This window comes from Hipposideros armiger, unplaced genomic scaffold (assembly GCF_001890085.2).
Source record: "Hipposideros armiger isolate ML-2016 unplaced genomic scaffold, ASM189008v1 scaffold_82, whole genome shotgun sequence".
NCBI classification, from domain to species: domain Eukaryota; kingdom Metazoa; phylum Chordata; class Mammalia; order Chiroptera; family Hipposideridae; genus Hipposideros; species Hipposideros armiger.
This window is the reverse complement of record NW_017731432.1, coordinates 7,562-22,275: the sequence shown is the minus strand read 5'-3', so window position 1 is coordinate 22,275 and position 14,714 is coordinate 7,562. Positions and strand designations below refer to the sequence as shown.

Genomic DNA, 14,714 nt, shown 5'->3' with positions numbered 1-14,714 from the left:
CTGCTGGCCACACACGGTAGCCCATGGCAACCCACTGCAGCAGGGGCTGCAGCCTACGCTGTCACCGGCAACTCATGGCAGCCCAGTTCGAGGTTGAGCTGTTGTTCAGCATCTTAGCTGCAGAGGGTAATGTCACTGGCCCTCATATGTGGGATCCAAATTGGGGCCCTCTGGCGTCCCAAGCCAGCTCTTAACCAACGTGCCACTCGGCCAGCCCAGTTGTTTTCCTTTTTATCTGAGAGACTCTCACATGTTGAAATGGTACTTGGAAGAGCGAGTAGTGCCAAGTGCTAGAAAATGGTTTCCTCCTGTTGTTACAGATTTGGAGGAATGTCTGTACCAATATGGCAGAGCTCCTCAATGCTGTCTACAGCTGGAGGTGGGGTGACCAACTCATCCTGTTTTGCCTGGGACTTTCCTGTTGTTAGCACCCAAAGTCCCATGTTCTGGGAAACCCCTCAGTCCAGACAAACCAGGATGGTTGGTCTACACCCTACGTATAGACTTCTCCATAAGGCTAAATAAATACTTTACAGCTGCAGAGAAGGTGATTTATCATTTCCCTGAAGATTGAGAAGAGCTGCCTGCCTCAGAAAAAGACCTATTGGAAGGAGCAGAAGAAAGTGTAGGCAATACCTGATTGATGTGGCAGTAAGCTTAAAAAAGATGGCACACAATTAATTTACAATCCTGCAAATGGGATAATCTGAGATAAGGAAATATAGAGGAGGAGATTAAAATATGGCTGTTCAATGAAAAAACCAGCGTGGGAACAACGAATGCCAGGTTGAATACCATGGGTCAATTTAATAAAGAAAACAAACTTCAGGTGGTCTCCCAAAACACAGAGGAAACCAATAAAGATGAAAATAAGGGGAGATGAATTTTTTAAATTCCTATGAATGGATTAACGATCAATAATGAATAATAAGTGGAAACAGGTTGAGTGCTTACTTTATGACAAGCCCTTTGTAAGTCCTTTACATGTGTAAACTCGTTTAATCCTCAGTACTGTGGGTACTGTTATCCTCCCCATTTTGCACATGGGAAGACTGAAACACAGATCATTTAAACAACTGTGCAAGTTTCCACAGATAGGAAGTGAGGGAGCCGGTGACCCAGGTGATCCAGCTCCCAAACCTTTGCTCTGAGGTGCTCTGCTGCACTGCCTCGTGGCATAACATTGAAATCAAATTCTTCAGGCTTTCTTTGTTCTGGTGGTTTTTGGTATCTCCTAAGTGCCAGACTGAGTTCTGCCACTGGGAAAATATCAAAAGAGTGAGCCAGACTAGGTCCCTGCTCAAATGGAGCTTACACTCTAATATGGAGAGGAAGAAAATATACTAGTAAATAAACGGGAGTTTCAACAAGTATTAAGTCCTATGAAGAAAAAACCTGAAAAACGGGGTAGAGAATGGCTAGCATGTGTGTCTGTTGAGGTGGGTGTTACTACTTTAGATAGGATGATATCAAGGAAGACCCTCTGAGGAGATGATGTCATCTGAGTCTGGAATGATGGGGAGTCAGCCAAGCAAAAATATGGGGCAGAGAGAGCAGCAGGTGCAAGGGCCCTGAGGTGGGAATGAACTTGGCATATTGGAGGACTAGCAAGAAGGCCCGTGCGGCTACAGCAGAGAGAATGAGAGGAAGATTTATAAAAGGTAAAGTCAGAGAAATATCCTTAGGCTAGATCAGGTAGAGCCTGATAGGCCATGGTAAGGATTTTGGATTTTATTCTAATTGCAACAGGAAGGAATCCCCCCCAACCTCTGTATTTAGCAGGGGAAGAATCTAATCTGATGTACCTTTAGAGAAGTCTGGCTGCTAGGTGGAAAATGGACTGTAAGGCATAATAAGGATGTGGAATGTGGATGCAGGAAGAAGTTGAATTGGATGTTCTGGCTGGACTCAGGGCCTGGAGCTCCGAGGTCTGGGATATGTTAATGGTTAATGCTAGCTGTCTGCCCTGGGGTATTTCCTCCTGTCGATCTAATCACACCCACTAATTTACATAGAGATGAAGGATCCTTCTGGGGACCCAGGTTAGATCAGAGATCCCAACCCTCTTAGAGCTAAGAACTACCCTGCCTTTCTGGGTCCTCGCAGATGAGACCAGTGGAGGACCCAGGCTGAGCCAAACTGACGACTCCGGAGAATTTCAAATTGTAACTCAGTCTTTGCGGAGTACACTTGAACATGGAAATGGGACATCCATGTTTGGGCTTATACACAAAATAAGTATTTGTTGTCTTAAGTGTGGAGTCAAGACTTGTGCCCTAGTCCTGCTGTTGCCTCAGGAAATCCCTTGCGTCTCAGGTCCCTTTTCCTCTACTGTTCTCTCAATGCTTCCTGAAGTCTTTATCACAGCACTTACATAACAGATACATACATACACTTGTTTATGTATCTGTCTTCCTCACTAAACTGACTTTCCTTTATTCTTTCAATACAGTTATCTACCAAGCAGTAGCCATGTGTTAGGGATACAGAGATGAATCCAAATAATTGCCCTCCCAGAGGCTCCGTCTGGCTTGGCATGTCGTCGTGTAAAACAGGTCAGCATCACTGTCCAGTTCTGCCCAAGTTCAAATATTGGGGACTTCCTTTCCCACGCCATTGATACGAACTGACGACTCCTGAGAATTTCAAATTGTAACTCAGTCTTTGCGGAGTACACTTGAACATGGAAATGGGACATCCATGTTTGGGCTTATACACAAAATATATATTTGTTGTGTAACTATGGGTGCATGGCAGAAAGATCTGCAGAAAAGGAAAAAAGCAGATGTGTGCGGGAGGCCCAGGCGAGGAGAGAGAAAGAGTCCTGCTGACTTGCTGGTTCCTGGTTTCTGACCCGCCTGAGGCTAAAGGCGATTCCGTGGGCTACTGAGGTACCGCCCGTTTTCCTTATTTAAAAACCTCCATTTTTGCTTAAGTGGATTGGTTTTATGTGGTACCCAAGGACCCCTGTTCCCGGGGGTGCACATTATGGCTCTGGTCCTTTGCGGCCACTGTCACCTGAGCCTGGTGGTGTCCTTGTTTACCACAACCTCACCCACCAAAGGCTTTGCTGTCTGTGTTTGTTTTCTCTAGTTTTCTTTTTTAAAGATTTTATTGGGGAATTCGGGGAGGGGAATAGCATTGGGGAATCAGGGAAGGGGAACAGACAGGTAGACAAATTGCTGTTTTGTTCTTCAGTCTAGTTGTGGAGGACGTCGCTTCACTGGCCCATGTTGGTATGATCATTGCACTCTTCCTGGGTGAGGCAATCGGTCGCCGGTCGTTGGTCGGCCGCTCACAGTGGCTCACAGCAGCTCTCGCCCGCTGCCGGCCGCTCACGCTGGCTGCCAGCCACTCACGTAGCCCATGGCAACCCACTGCAGCCCCGCTCCAGCCCACGCCATCGCCGGCAACTCACAGCAGCCCAGCTCCAGGTTGAGCTGTTGTTCATCATCTTAGCTGTAAGGGCAGTGTCACTGGACTTCATGTGGGATCCGAACCGGGGCCCTGCTTCTCAGAGCTGGCGCTCCCAAGCCAACTCTTAACCAGCTGAGCCACTCGGATGGCCCTGTTTTCTCTAGTTTTATGGGCCTATCATGTTATCATAAGGTAATTGACTTTGCATTTATTTTATTCACCGGTAAGACCATCATTTTCCTGAGACAACTTTATATTCATATTGTTTACATTTTAAGCCCTTGCTGAGTAGAGTCCAGTTTCACACATAGCTTACAGACTTAATTCAGTTATTTGGATAATAAACATATCTTTTTTTATAGGCACACATGTTTTTCCACATTCTTTCCTTTTACTATTCTACAGAAGATAACATACAAAAGGATCTCTTCACGAATCCTTTGAGTTCCCCCTATTTGTCAGCCCTGGTAGAGGAGTATGTCAGGGTTCCCCCTCCGCTGCTTTTGCCCACCCTCAGAAGTTGGTTCCCCTGGGTCTCCTCTCCTGGGCCATTGCCCTCCCCGAGTGACCTCATCTGCTGTCAGGCCTTAGCTCCCACCTGTCTGCAGGATGAGCAGACTTTGTTTTTTTCTAAAGATATGTGACTTTTACCCCATACACTTTGTTTGAATGCTCAGCTTGACCCATGGGAAACTCCACTGAGATGTTTCTGTCACTGTACAAACACCTTGGTGTTGCCCACAGGTATAGATGGAGTTAAATTGGCTTATACACTAAACTGCTTCTTCGAATGGACCAGTGGGACAGGGTGGGTCTTCGGAGCTATTAGCACTCACCCAGCAGAGCCATCCAGCAGAGCTGATCTACTTGGACCTTGGCCCTGTGGGCTGCCCTGCAAGACCTGGCAGGTGTGACACGGTCTGTGCCATTGGAGGTGACTCACTGGGCACCTCCTTGGAAGAGTTGATTTGGATTCTGCCACCTGGAATAAGTCTCCCACCCCGTCCAAAAGGGTGTGAGGAAGATGCTAGGATTGGGGATGAAGTGTTCAACAGTTGCCATCTAAGACTTTTGGCCCCACATCACAGAATAAGAGCTAGAAAAGGAAACCCATGTTTCTGACTACAAGGGTCTCCCAACATTTTCGGACCAGAGCCTGTGCACACAGACGGCTCCTAGGCTCAGCCCTTCCTCCTGTGTGTAGGAGGAAAACACCCTGAAATACTAATATTTGTACTTTTCCACATTTCCTTGTATGTGACCCTCCCCCTAGTCAGTCAGAGGCATTCATATTGCTTTCAGAAATTAGTCCTTTTATAGCAAGAATGCAAAAAGAAAGGAAAAAAATTATGTTTAGGTTTTCAACTTTCAAGCTAGGCCTCAGTGTGGACACGCATGTGAATAGTATGGAGAGAAGGGATTTGGGGAGCCCACAGGGATGGTCCTAAAAGAGGGTGTAAAGCCTTAGTAATGGACTGGAAAGAGTGAAGAATGCCTAGACCATCCTGCTTGTGGGAAGGCTAGTTCAGGGTCACTCAGGTGGGGGTGGGGGGTGGGGATAGGCGTTGATCTTGGAGGAGATCAGAGTGGTCTGAGATGGAAGCCAAGATGTGAAGAGGACCAGAGATGGCCCCACAGAGGGCCGTGTTGCCAAGCCAACATCAATAACCACCATGGCCCCTGCGTCGACACTGTCTTCACCTGTGCTGACGATTCACAATCACCATTCTGCCCCTCACTGGCTGATGAAGTCCTCTTGTCAGCTGCCTGCTGTGGTCCTTGATTTACCCAGCAGAAGTGGTGCCCACCCCTGCCATGGCTCATCTGAGCCATTTCCTGTGAATACTCGCTGTTCCTAACAGCTCAGGAACCTTATAAGCCTCATGACACAAAGGGCCAGATATTGACACTATCAATGGCGTGGGAAAGGAAGTCCCCAATATTTGAACTTGGGCAGAACTGGACAGTGATGCTGACCTGTTTTACACGACGACATGCCAAGCCAGACGGGGCCTCTGGGAGGGCAATTATTTGGATTCATCTCTGTATCCCTAACACCTGGCTACTGCTTGGAAGATAACTGTATTGAAAGAATAAAGGAAAGTCACAGTTTAGTGAGGAAGACAGATACATAAACACGTGTATGTATGTATCTGTTATGTAAGTGCTGTGATAAAGACTTCAGGAAGCATTGAGAGAACAGTAGAGGAAAAGGGACCTGAAACGCAAGGGATTTCCTGAGGCAACAGCAGGACTAGGGCATAAGTCTTGACTCCAGAGTGCCATTGGCGTAGATAGATGCCCTTGAGAGTGTCTGCCCAGCCCCTGCTGCTCTCTCTGCACTGGGTCCCTGGCTGTCCTCTCAGACTCAGTTGATGGGCTCTTGGTGAATGACCCAGACTGGGCAATGGGTTCTCCCTCCCATGATTGGCTGTGGGATTCAGAGATGCTAGTCCATTTTTACTAGTCACCTGATCTGAGGACCAAGAGCTACTCATGTTTAGCTGTGTGTTCAGAGACATGGAAGATGGTGAGGCCCAGAGGGGAAGAGATGCTTCCTGGCTGCTCAGTGGCTTTTAAGATCCCAACACCCGTTCCTTGAGGTCTGATTGCCCCTTACCCTTGGGTTCCATGTGACACCTCTGAAGACTTGTGTTAAATTCCTCTCTTTTGATTAAGCTTGCCTGAGTGTTTTCTGTTCTGAGCAACCAAGAGTTTTGGCTAACATTATCCTCATTGATGTCACCGCTATGATGGCAGTAAACATGTCCACAGCTGTTACAACGTCCCAGCCTTTGTTCTGAGAGCTTACCATGCAATAACTTGTTACATCCTCAACATTCCTATCAGGTAGGTGCAACTACTGTCCTTCGTTTTCAGATGAAGAAACTGAGGCACAGAGAGGTCAAGTAACTTGCTGTGGCCATATAGCTAGGCAGTGGTGGAGCAGGGAGGCATTTCTAGACAGAGCCATGTCCAACATTGCAATTTTATATTTTGTTGTGCAAAAGTGTGCGTGTGTGTGTGTGTGTGTGTGTATGTGTATGTGTATATTTTATCCCATTCTCCTGGAAGAATGTAGTAGTTCTAAATGCCAGACACCGTGAGGAGCCCAGAGTGAGTTCCTTCTCCTGACATGAGGCTGAGTGGCTGGGAGCCCAGCCCACTTTGTCCGCCCCACAGGTCCTGCCTTTCACTTTGCCGGGCCTGGCAGAGGAAGCGCGGGAAGGAGCTGCCGAGCCAGGTACAAGGCTTGGCGGCAAAGCTGCTTGTGCAGCGGGAGACCAGAGCCGCGCCCTGGCACCTGGCAGGCAGCCCAGCCCTACTGTTGAGAAAATACCTGGAACAAAGGAGCCCTCCCGCCACAACTGGCCGCCTCTCCTTGTGCCTGGAGTGCCTCAGCTGACAAAGCTGACCTCTGGGACAGGCCAGGTCGGGTCCTTACATGGCCTCAGGAAGCTGCAGAAAGGCCTCAGTGCCCAGCCTAGAACACTTTCTTGGCTGCTCTGAGTGGTGGGCATCTCAGAGGAAGGCCCTCATCTCACTCCACACTGCATGAGTTCCAGGTCAATTTCCACCCAGAGGCTCTGCTGGGCTGTCTGAACTGTTACTGCCACCCTCCCCTGTGGTGTCCAGAGCAGGTGGTTTCACAGCTCTGGGGCTTGGAGTCTCCCCAGCCAGGAGGTCCATCTTGTAGCAGTGGCTTGTCAGAGGTTCAGACTGTGTGTCTGTGGTGAATAATCAATGGCCCTGTAAAGGATTTGGGCATAACCCACAGCAGGCATATGGGGGAGTAAACCTGGCCTAGGGGCCTGAGAGAATGGAAAGTGGAGAAGACTCTGGAACCCCAAAGGGTGGTGGTGTGTTTCTTGTTGGCCGTATCTTGAAGAAAGCACCAGAAGCTCATCAGAGAGGATATGACCAGTTCCTTCTCCTTCCTTCCTTTTTCTCATGAGCAAGACATCAGGGCATGGATCTGGACAAGAGACCACCTCATCATGGCAGCTCTCCCATTCAAATAAGGACTGGCCCAGAAGCCCCTGGCCCAACTCCCAGCCCCAGGCCAGCATCCAGCCTTATCCCAGCCTTGTGCTTTAGTGACCACTGCCATCAGGGCCACTGCCAGCCCATGTGGTACTTGTGAGGACTCAGAAAAAGAAATTGTCCCTCTGGGTGGGCACAGCCCTCCTCCAGGGCACCCAGCAGTGCCAAGTGGAACAGGGTGTAGAGCTGGACTACAATCCCCACTTGCTTCTCATCTATATGACCTTGTACAGACACAACCTGCACCGTCTTATCCAGGGGCAATGCTTATTAGGTATTGACCATGGTCCTCAATCCTCATGGCCAAACCCCTAACCTGGATATTCACTGGGGTGGACAAAAGGAGATCACAGCAAAGGTGGCCCCTCTTCACTGGCCCAAATGCACTTTACACAGCAAGGCAAGGACTCAGGAGGGGTCATCTCGAAGTAGCTCCCAACACCACTGGCAGGAGACTTCCCGGGAAGAACCATTTGGCCCTGGAGTAGTCCTTGAATGAGGCAGCTCCCAGGCCTGTGGGTAGTCTGGAGGCTACTCTGAGAGCAAAATGCTGTTCAAGCGATGCTCTGACCTCCAATGGGTGATTCTGTGTGGAAGATAAAGCAAGCTCTGGTCAGGCAGAGGTGGCACTGAGACTGCACCCTCAGGCCTGGCTTTCTGTAGCCTGGATTCACTGCCCAGTGCCTAGACCCAGGAAGCCCATAGGCTCTAAGCCTGGCAAACCTCAGTTTCTGCTTGTTCCACTCCCCGTTATTTGCCCCAGGATCCAGGGCATGGTACCCCGTGCTCACTACAGGGCCAGGATCAGAGTGCATCCTACACAAATAGATGAATGAGTAAAAGAATTGTCCAAAGGAAGAGGCCCCTTTGAGGCAGGTATGAGCACCATGGCCTGGAGTCCCGGGATTCCCAGCTCCTGGCTGTGGGACACTGTGAGCTCACTTCCTCTTCCTTAGAACAGGCATACATGATTGACACCTGCCTCCTTTGGGTGCCAGGCAAATTGCCATTGACAATAAAATAGCAGCAACAACAATACAGCCACCACTTCTTGAGAACTTCCTCTGTGTTAGGTGCTTTTCATGAATCCTCACAATAGACCTATGAGGGAGGCGCTGTCCCCATTTTACAAAGAACTTAGGACTTAGGGGTGATGGGCCTTGCTCAGAAGATGGCAGCTGTGTCCTTTCTGTGTGCGCACAGTGTGGGCTGTGCGGAGCCACGGGTGGCTGTGGAGTTCACAGCTGGGTCAGAGCCCTGGCCACAATCCAGCATCCATGCCCACCACGTCTACCCCCAGGTGCTGAGGGTCACCTGAGTCTAGGGCCAGGGTCAAAGCTGCTGGGAAGTTGGGAGTCTTGGGCTCTGGTCTCACTTCTGCTCCTGATCGGCTCTGCCACCTGGGTTGGCCACTATCCCTCCCTGGCCTCAGTTTATCCTATTGTAAAGTGAGAGATAGGGGTCCCAGATCCCTTGATCACCAGGATCTCTGGCCACAAAGAAAGGCTAAGGGAAATTCAGGAAAACATGGAGCCTGTATCTGAATTCCTGGCTTCTCTCTGCCCCCTGGTGGACACTAGCAGCCCAGCACCCAGGAGAAAGTGACAGACTGAGCACAGTGACTCCGAGGGACTTGGGGACTAGCTAGCTTTGTGACTTCTGCCAGGGTTCCCACTCCTCTGAGTCCCAATCCCCATCTGTTAAATGGGGATAATAGTACCAACATCATCAGGATCTTGTGAGGATTAAGTGTAATAAGTATGAAACTCTTGAGCCACATACATAGAATGTGCCCAATAAATGTTAACCATTTTCATGACCTCTCCTTCTCCTGCACCTCCACATGCAGATTCTTGATCCTTTCGCATCCTCTCTACCCCATAGCTCAGGCCTCACCATCTCCCTCCTGGATTCCTCCAATAGCTCTGCTGCTTTCCCACACACACACTCCTCCAGCACTCCTGCACCTCCCCTCAGTGACCCCACCTGCCCACACCACAAGACCAGACCTACAAATACCCCTTACAGTTGTCCAAGACCTTCAAGCGGCCCTCAGGGACCCTGCCCACCTCTGCAGTCTTCATCATCCTTCACCTTTCTGCTCTTGTATTTTTTTTTTAATTTTTTATTGGGGAACAGTGTGTTTTTCCAGGACCCGTCAGCTCCAAGTCAATTAGTTGTTTCAACCTAGTTGTGGAGGGCGCAACTCAGTGGCCCATGTGGGGATTGAACCAGCAATCTTGGTGTTATGAGCACTGCGCTCTAACCAACTGAGCTAACCGGCCACCCCTGCTCTTATATTCTGACTACACTCAGCTTCCAGCATCCCCCCCGCCCCCCGCTCAGGCCCAGAGGTCCTGCCTCCCTCACTGAAAGGTTACTTTTTTTTTTCTTTTTAAAAATATTTTATTGGGGAATTTGGGAAGGGGAACAGCACTGGGAAGTTGGGGAAAGGAGAACAGACAAGTTGCTGTCGTTTTTTTCTTCAGTCTAGTTGTGGAGGATGTTGCTTCACTAGCCCAAGTTGGCACCATCATTGCGCTCTTCCCAGGCGAGGCAGATGAGTCGCTGGCCTCTGGACAGCCACTCACACCGGCTGCCAGCCACTCATGCTGGCTGTCGGCCACACACAGTAGCTTATGACAGCCCACTGCAGCAGGGGCTGCAGCCTACGCCGTTGCTGGCAACTCACGGTACCCCAGCTCCAGGTCGAGCTGTTCACTATCTTAGCTGTAGAGGGTGCAACGTCATTGGCCCTCATGTGGGATCCAAACCGGGGCCCTGCTGCTCAGAGGTGGCATCCGAAGCCATCTCTTAACCAACGTGCCACTTGGCCGGCCCCGAGAGGCTACTTTAATGATATTTTCTTCCCTTTCCCCACCTCTACCCCAAACCCTCCCTAGGTCTCAGTTTCCTCATCTGCCAAATCAGATGATTGTGAGGATGAAAGAGATAATACACTGAAGTATTTGGCACATGCCAGCCGCTCGACAGAAGCCAGGTGCCTACAGTTGGGATGGAGGATTCTGTCTTCGGTGCAATGGGAAGTCACACTTGCCATTTGGGGTGGGGGTAGGCATGGGATGTAATGAGAGCTCTGAGGCCCCACCACCATCTCAGCAGCACTCTCTGAGCAGTGAGCTCAGACGAGGCCTCTGCGTAGAGCACAGAGCTTGTTTGGCCCCTCAGTATGACCTCGCTCTCCCCGCGCGACTGCAGGACCAAGTGGAGAACAGGCCCTCTGCCTCGGGGTCTCAAGAAGCAGCACTTCAACTGAAGTTCTGACAGCCCTGACCCCAGTTTCAGAGGAGGGAGACACCTGACAGGAGGCAACACCTTTCAACCCTCTGTCAGGGCTGAGGCCAGAGCAGAGGGGCGGAGTCCTAGAGCCTGAAGAGAAAGTAGGGCAACCAGTGAGGGGAGGCTGCCAGGGGTCTTCCAGGCCACTTGGGGGAACTGAGATCAGGATTATTAGGGGAAGTAACTTCCATAGGGTTATGTAGAGCATTCATTAATTCAACACTTGTAAAATGCGGTTGAAAGTTTTGGCTCAATAATTAATTCACAACATTTAAGAAACCATATATAGAATGATATGCTTTAAGAAGTCTTCCCAAAAAGGAAAAAAAAAGAAAAAGAAAAACAAAACAAAAAAAAGTCTCCCCAACCTCTGTCTAAATTTTACCTCTTCCATCCCCTATAAGTAATCACTTTTATTAGTTTCTATGTATCCTCTTCATGTAAATAAACACAAGCAATTATGAGTATACATTCTGATTCCACCCCCTTTTTACTCAGGAGAGCATACTGTGTTCTGCGTTTTACCTTTTCACTTAACAATTGTATCTTGTAGCTTAATCAGTCCTTAGAGAGGTTTCTTGTTCTTTTTCTCCTGTCTAGTATTCCATGGTGGGCTGTTTCATAGTTTATGTAGACAGTTCCTTCCTTATTAACAGACACTTGGGTTGTTCCCAGGCTTTTGCCATCACGAGCAATACTGCGACGAATAGCCTTGCGAACGTACACAGGGCTGATGAGCAGGCAGGAGAAGCCTAGGCCGGTGAGCAGTGTCACAGTAGGACCATCCTCAGCCTTCTTTACAGAGAGCACTCTGCATTTCAGAAGCATCACCAGTTTAAGTTTATCATTATCCTCTTAATTATCTACTTGCTACTGCTTGGAAATATTGTAGTTTTCACTGAGCTTTTATTGGTTCATTTTAATCTTGTTAATTTGGAGGCAGGCAGTGCTTCGATATTTGCACATTTAAGATCGATACTAAAGCTTTTAAACACACCAAAATGAAGAGACAAGATCAGGATATTTCTTCATGTTCCTTTTAAATGCTTAAGTATGAATCTTCTTTTTTTTTTTTTTAAAGATTTTATTGGGGAATTGGGGGGAGGGGAACAGACAGGTAGACAAATTGCTGTTCTTCAGTCCAGTTGTGGAGGACGTTGCTTCACGGGCCCATGTTGGTATGATCATTGTGCTCTTCCCGGGTGAGGCAATCGGTCGCCGCCGGTCATTGGTTAGCTGCTCACAGCGGCTCCCGGCAGCCCACGTAGCTCACTGCAGCCCCGCTGCAGCCTACACTGTCACCTTGCCGGTGACTCACAGCAGCCCAGCTCCAGGTCGAGCTATTGTTCATCATCTTAGCTGTAGAGGGCGAGCGTCACTGGCCCTCAATGTGGGATCTGAACCACAGCCCTGCTGCTCAGAGCTGACATCCCAAGCGAGCTCTTAACGAGCTGAGCCACTCAGCCAGCCCAATCAATATGAATCTTCTTTTTCTGGGAGTAAGGAGAAAGAAGAAATGACAATAATAGTCATATCCTGGAGTATCTTTTATTACTGTGCCCAAATCTGAAGAGCCTAGAATATTTATTAGCATGCAAGAATCAGTACAAAAGAAAACAAATAATTAGTATTTCTGGAATAAAAAACAAATTTATAGACTTGTGCTTTAGGTTATGATGGACTGGGGAATTCTGATCAATCCTATTCCTGAGGACAACTAGAAAAGATAGACAAAATCATTTAAAAATCATTCTATGTAACAGCTGTGATGGATTTAAAATATGTCCATAAGTTCATGAAACTCCTCTTTTTTAAGAGGTAGAACCTAATTTCCCCTCCTTAGAGTGTGGGTCAGACGTCACAGCTTACTTCTAATGACAAGAATAAAGCGGAAGTGACTGAGCATCTGGACCATTAAAGAGATTGATGTTTCCCGCTTGCTTTCACTATAGGATGACTCACTCTGGGAGAAGCCAACTACCATATTATGAGGACACTCAAGCATCCTTATGGAGAGGTCTACAAAATGAAGACACTTAGGCCTCCTGACGACAGCCAGCACTGTCTTGCCAGGTGTGGGCGCACCACCTTGGAAGTGGATCCTCCGGCCCCAGAGGGCAGTGTCGCTGGCCCCCATGTGGGATCTGAACCGGGGCCCTGCTGCTCAGAGCTGGCGTCCCAAGCCAGCTCTTAACCAATGTGCCACTCGGCTGGCCCCTGAAGTAATACATTTTAATTTAATATTTTAAATAGCTGCTCAATTTAGTAGTCATTTGTTACTCAGTAATAGATAACTAACGTGAAGACAGTGATGTGCTCACAAGTTAGTAAAGAATTACAACTGGGGCAAGACTCTTGGGAGTGTCTTTTCTCTGAGGGGGCAGCTGAGAGGCTGAGAAGTACAGTAAGTCCTCACTTAATGTCCTCAATAGGTTCTGTGACCTTAAGTGAAACGATATGTAATGAAACCAATTTTACCATAGGTAATGGATACAACCAAGAGTTAAGCTCATATGGCATCTCATCAATGTTATAATGAAACAACATTGAACAAAACGATGTTATTCAAGGACCTGCTGCACTTCCACAAATTGGCGGGGGAAGTGGGACAAGATTTGGAGTCAAGGAAACAGTACAAATGTCTACCAACTAGTGAATGGCTAAACATAAGGTGGTATGTCTATATGATGGAATATTATTCGGTAATTAAAAAGAATGAAGTGCTGCTACATGATACAACATAGACAAGCCCCCAAAACATTGTTAAGTGAAAGAAGCCAGGCACAAAATGTCATATATTGCATGATTTCACTTTTGTGAAATGTCCAGAACAGTCAAATCTGAAGAAGAAAAGTAGGTTAGTGGTAGCCCAGGGCTGCAGATGGGATTGGGGATAAACTGCAAATGCATGTGACATTTCTTTCTTTTGGGGGTAATGGAAATATTCTAAAATTATATGGTGTGATGGTTGCACAACTCTGTAACTGTATTCAAAATCGTTCAATGGTACACTTAAAATAGGTGAATTTTACGGCACATAAATTACACCTCAAAGTGTTAAAAATAAACAAGGCAAGCATTCAATTTAAGATGGTGAAAAAGAACAATAAAACAAACCCCTAAAAACAGGAAGGAAGGAAACAATAAAGATAAAGTCAGAAACCAAGGAAAGAGAACAAACAAAAGAAAGAAAAATATTTTAAACTTGGTATTTTGAAAGTTATTAATAAACTATATACGGCTGCTGAGTTTTTTATCCAGACATGGGTTAATTATCACAGGGACCATGCATCTATTTACATACAGCTTAAGCAAACAACTTTGGCTTCCAATAGAAAACATGTTTTATAAATTTGTAGTCATTACATTCTTCACTGATGACAGGGCTGCCATCTCAATTGTAGAACCTGGCTTCATTTGACTGGCTAGGCTATACTTGCCACTGTCCAAGCACTTCTCACGTATTATCTCTTTGCATCCTCACAACAGTGCAAAGAGGTAGGTATTATTATTATGCACATTTAAAGATGGGGATTGGGACTCAGAGGAGTGGGAACCCTGGCAGAAGTCACAAAGCTAGCTAGTCCCCAAGTCCCTCGGAGTCACTGTGCTCAGTCTGTCACTTTCTCCTGGGTGCTGGGCTGCTAGTGTCCACCAGGGGGCAGAGAGAAGCCAGGAATTCAGATACAGGCTCCATGTTTTCCTGAATTTCCCTTAGCCTTTCTTTGTGGCCAGAGATCCTGGTGATCAAGGGATCTGGGACCCCTATCTCTCACTTTACAATAGGATAAACTGAGGCCAGGGAGGGATAGTGGCCAACCCAGGTGGCAGAGCCGATCAGGAGCAGAAGTGAGACCAGAGCCCAAGACTCCCAACTTCCCAGCAGCTTTGACCCTGGCCCTAGACTCAGGTGACCCTCAGCACCTGGGGGTAGACGTGGTGGGCATGGATGC

At 47.9% G+C, this 14,714-nt stretch overlaps 1 long non-coding RNA gene across 2 annotated transcripts in view; it reads left to right on the top strand.

Annotated features, from left to right (window-relative positions):
* The window catches only part of LOC109383330 (uncharacterized), a 21,494-nt gene extending 8,573 nt beyond the window's left edge, over positions 1-12,921 (top strand). For both annotated transcript variants that reach the window (XR_002124158.1, XR_002124157.1), the window contains 2 exons: positions 10,365-10,462; positions 12,714-12,921. This is a non-coding gene — a long non-coding RNA (uncharacterized LOC109383330). The remainder of the gene's footprint in view (positions 1-10,364; positions 10,463-12,713) is intronic.
* Positions 12,922-14,714: the final 1,793 nt, after the last annotated feature.